This window comes from Triticum aestivum, chromosome 7B (genome assembly GCF_018294505.1).
Source record: "Triticum aestivum cultivar Chinese Spring chromosome 7B, IWGSC CS RefSeq v2.1, whole genome shotgun sequence".
Lineage (NCBI taxonomy): Eukaryota > Viridiplantae > Streptophyta > Magnoliopsida > Poales > Poaceae > Triticum > Triticum aestivum.
In genome coordinates this window covers 683,497,355-683,502,697 of record NC_057813.1, presented here as the reverse complement: position 1 = coordinate 683,502,697, position 5,343 = coordinate 683,497,355, and the positions used below count along the sequence as shown (strand labels likewise).

At 38.5% G+C, this 5,343-nt stretch overlaps 1 pseudogene; it reads right to left on the bottom strand.

Annotated features, from left to right (window-relative positions):
- Nucleotides 1–671: 671 nt before the first annotated feature.
- Nucleotides 672–3,913, bottom strand: LOC123158451 (receptor-like kinase TMK3; annotated as a pseudogene).
- Nucleotides 3,914–5,343: the final 1,430 nt, after the last annotated feature.

Below are 5,343 nucleotides of genomic sequence, written 5' to 3'. Positions count from 1 at the left end.
ATATTTTGAATAATTCAAGTGTAATGTCAACTTGATCAAGTTGTAATTCAGGGGCTATTTTGAACATATCCTAGGTGGGCGCATATGTTCTGTTAGAGCTAGTTAGTTGGAGAGATCGATTAGTATCTCATGGTTTAAAGTTTTTTTTATCTCTCTATCATCCCTTGTACTCCAGAAATGTAATATCAACTTGCATACGCATATGGGATAAGCCCCATCATATCAATAAATACACGCGCGGCCCTCCCTCCGTTCCTTTATATAAGGTGTATTTGTTTTTCCAAAAGTTAAACATGTGCAAGTTTGACTGAGTTTTTAGAAAAATATACCAATATCCACAATACCAAATTTATATCATTTGATTGCACATGAAAAGTAGTTTTATATTTTATCTATTAGGTATTGCAGATGTTTCTTTTTATTCTATAATCTTGGTCAAACATTCACATGATTGACTTGCACGAAAATCAATACACCTCATATTCTGGAACAGAGGGGGAATTTAACAAGGCTACCCTAGCCCATCACCTCCGGCGAGATTCCCTTCTCGAAAGGATGGATGTCATCCATGGAGAGTACAGGAGGAATGGATGTCGATTAAGGGAGTGGATGGGGACACCGCGTACTAGTGGGAAGTTGTGGTGGAGTTCAGGCTCCATGGCATCTCTTATCTAGTCACCAATTTTCTGGAACGCGATCCATGGCATCGACTTGAGATAAAAGGATGTACAAACATATCCAATGATTTGCTAAACATGATTAAATTATACTGAATCACCGTGGATCATGGAAGTGCAGTTCTATCAGCAATTATCGTGCAACCGAACTAAATGTCCATATGATTATCACAGCAGGCACTATAAGTTCCATCTTAGAAATAAACTGCAAGTATGAGGGGATATGATCCTAAAAATCATCACTAGTGCCTAATTTTTGGAAAGTCAATATATGATGGATTTCCCAATATCGAATGTCAAGAACGCGATACGGAAGAGACGGAATGGTAGTCTAGCAATATAATGAAGTTGAACAAGGTAACAATAGAATAAAACAGAAGAAATGTGATTCTTACCTTGCATATTGGGCGTAGTGGATCCGTTAAATTAACATGTAAATTGTCACTTTTGAGGTCAAAGTGCACTATGTTTTTGTGATGCAAGTACTCCATTCCAAAAGCTGCATCCATGGCTATAATTAATCTCTTGTGTCGGCCAAGGCTCCTGTGTATGCAGAGAATATTAATCCATTGAACTTCATGTAAGATTACAGATTTCTTTTTATTAAGAAATGGCAGACTTAAAAGAGATATGCTAGAGTGCTAGACATCTAAATAGTGGATGTACTTGGAATTCTTCCACAAAGCCGTCCTAAGTGAGCCATTAACCATGTATTCTGTAACTGTGGCAATGGACCCCTCATGTCCATCTAGAACAATACCATAAAAGGCCACAACATTGGGATGGTGTAGACCTGCATGGTTTGATACTTCGTTCCAAAACTCATTCCGCTGCAAATATTCAGGAGTTATCTGTAAAAGGACAAGTATAAGCAAGTACAAAGAAATCTGAAATATGAGAACTGTACCAGTCTGTCGGAAGAACCTCGCTCTTGCTGATTGGTTCTTTTTATTGCAACATCAGAGCCTCTCCATTTACCATGACATACCATTTTATAATCAATAGAACTGAGCTCTCGGAGCTCTTCGAGATCATCGTCCTTTATAATCTGAAACATGAACATGTTGTTGGTAGAAAATATTAGTTTGTAACTAGACTTGTCCCTATAGTTGAACTTGTCTAAAGTACATTACGGCTGAATCCAACTAAGAAAATTCATGGCCATTAGTATAATATGTTCCGTTGGTGCACTACATATTTTGAGACTCTTGATTCGCACCTGGCACATCAACGACAGGTCATTTCTTGATGCATAAATACACTCTGTTTCCGTGGCATTCAGTTTATCAACAATATCCTGTATAGTTGGCCTTTTGTGTCGGTCCTCCTGCACACAACTTAAACCTATTTCGATGCATATCTTTACTTGTTCGGAATATGCCTTCCTCAGGTTTGATGTTTCAAGTAGCCTATTTGTCCAGATTAACTGCACCTACCGATTCAGAGAACAGAAAAATGGTAATATATTAGTATAACTGAAGTATTACTTATGAAATACGTACAGATGATCTCGATAAAGATAACACGTTCTCTTACAACATTGCTGAATTCCTGGGAAGACATGTTAGCGCTATTGAAGTAGCCCGCATGTCCTGCCATTATCTTTATGATTACAACACCCAAGCTGAATATGTCGAACTTATTTGAGATTAAATTATTGCAAATGTATTCCGGCGGTAAATACCCACTGCATCACACATCATATACATAAATGCTACTAATATTAAACATTTAATGAAAAATAAAGTTAGCTTCTCAAATTCAGTTGACATTAAGAATGCTTACATTGTTCCTAAAGAACTATTTGTAGCTCGTGTTTTTTCATCTCTGAAGAGCCTTGACATCCCAAAATCTGCGATTCTGGCAACCATGTTCTCATCTAGTCATACATTGGCTGGTTTTAAATCCAAATGATAAACAGGAGGTTTTAATTCATTGTGGAGGTATTTCAGACCCTGGCAAATCCCCTTAATTATTCCATAGCCTGTCTGCCAATCATATCTATCACACTCATCTGCAAAACCAAATTAGGAGAATTCTCGAGCTCTAAATTTTTAAAATGGTATATACTAATATGCCAACTAAAACAAGAAAAACATCTTCATTACCAGAAAGATACTTGTCAAGGCTTCCATTAGACATATACTCCAAGCAGAGCGCTCTATGTGTCTTTTCAGCAAGAACCAATTTAGCTTTGTACTCTACTTGTACTTCCTGAATATTGTGGCAATAGCCAACTAATCGCACAATATTTTGTTGTCTGAGCCTTGTAAGATTGTTAAACTCATTCTGAAACTGCTCATCATCAATTCCTGGCATGTCATAGAGTATCTTCACAGCAATCCTTTTGCCATGTTGATGCACTCCCTATCCAACATTTCACATGGTTATTTTTTCTTTACATAGTTACATATACAACGTACGTAAAGCAGAAAATGCTATGTTGGAATGTGACCCAAATTATTTACTGCTATGTGATGGTTAAAAGAGCAATGCAAGATCAATTATGTGAGTTAATCATAATGAGGATCAGTAGAGAATAAATATAGCTTTCCTCTGCTTTCAGGATCTATTCATCTGCAACAGGAAGCACTGCAACATCATGCTAAGGGGAATGGTGGTAGGAAATACCCTTTGGCTCCCGCATGTATATACACCCTATATGTTTTTTTTAAGATAATTAAACAAAAATTCAAAATATTTCAAAAGTATTTTTAGATTAAACTTGACTTACTTGTGCACTAGTATATAAATTTTCACAATCAAAAAACCCAACGTTTACTTCACAGCGAAAAAGACAAAATTTATTTGCTAGTATAGGTCACTATTCATGCTATTTTGACTGAAAATTTGTCTTTTTTGAAAAGAAATCAAAGAGGAATTTTCTTTTTGTGGAATTTTCTCACTAGTACAACCCTATGTGCTGTTATAAAAAATTGTTCGTAAAGCCTTTGTGTTCGCCGCTACTTTGCTTTGTTGTTTCTGGCTTCCCAGGCAGCTGAAAGCCTGGGAAACTCCTAGTTATGGTTTTGTTAGCTATTGGTGGCAAAACTCTGCATGCTAAACTGATCTCGTAGTTATGATTTTGTTCAGGAAACCATGTACAGCATTAACCTTACCAGGTAAACCTTTCCATAGGAACCGCTACCAATCCTACGCTCCTCGGAGAAATCATTAGTAATTTCTCGTAATAAATCTAGCGGCATAACTGTTGTCTCTGAACTTGCATAATCCATGCTGTTGTTTTTCCTGGAAGAAGAAGGAACACTTATACCTTTTGTATATAACAACTTGAAAAAGGTAGTAATTTTCTTTGGGGTAGAAAAGGCTAGTATTTAATTGAGAGCAATCAAGGAGTCCTTGCTGACATCTACCAGTAGATAAATATACACTGAACAAATAAGATACAAAATACAATATAAAAACAGACAGTATGGGAAGAATAACTTCCGGGCTCATACAACAACGATAAATGATGATTTACACGGATGATGTCGAAGATGCATGGAGTTTCCACAAAATCATCGATGGAATTCGTGGAGAGCTACACAATGGGGAAAGCACATACCTGGAAACGGCCAGGGGCGAGAAGAATGCTGCTAGTTGACGGCAGTGGTTGATGCAGGGGAATAAAGGAGAGTGAGCATCCTGGTAGCTTTTTCCTCTTTAGCAAAAGCAGATTGATAGCTACAAGAGGCCGGCGAGTGGGGCCTTCTTGTCGTGCTCGGGGAGGAAAGAGGAGCTCTGTGGAGACGGCGGCGCCTGCTGCTGGCCGGCTGAGTATTGGGGTCCTGGGAGGCGTCGGGGCATGCTGCTGGCCGGAGGAGGTGGCAGTGGCTGGTAAACCATAACAGAGCATCGCTTCGACGGAGGGATCCACCAGAGTTTCGCGGGTGGACTCGATAGAAAGAGAAGTGGGGAATTCCTCAACGTGGGTACAAAAGGGCAGGCGTCGCACCCTGCTTTTTCGTCGACAGCGCTGCTACATGCACGCGGTGGGTTTTACGGATTCAACGTGCTGTGAGTACGTGGCAGATTTTGAAGGGATACGGGGCCCACCCCCATTAAAATGGGGTGGGGGTGGGGGTGGGGGGGGGCTGAGATTACTTAGCAATGAGTACCCCGTGGAAGCCCCGTAATCTTCCGTATTTCTAGGATTTTTGGTTGACGAAGGACAAAACCCCGGTGCCATCAGGACGATGCATGCAATCTCTACCTTAATTTATTTAATAATAAAGAGAATTGGGTTTTTGTCGTCCGTTGCACCATTTTGCAAAAAAAAAAACCTGTATTTTCTTCAAATCAACCCGCAGTCCGGACTTAAGTTATCCAAACCGTTATTTTACAGTTTTTATATAAAAAAAGCCCTTGTATTTTTTCTAAATCAACCCGCAGTCCGGACTTAAGTCACACGAACTGTTATTTTACATTTTTTCGAAAACTCCCCAGACCTTTTAGGTAATTCATCCCCGGGTCATATTTAACTCAAACAAATGATTTTCTAAATCATTCATATCTTTTAGACCGTAACTCCGATTTAAACATCTTATATATGAAATTTGATTCGGAAAATATGAATATGTGATTATTTTAACCTGTTAAGTATTTTTAAATATTATGTTAGAAGATATTAATGTAAAACAAATGATTTTTTAAATTATTCGTA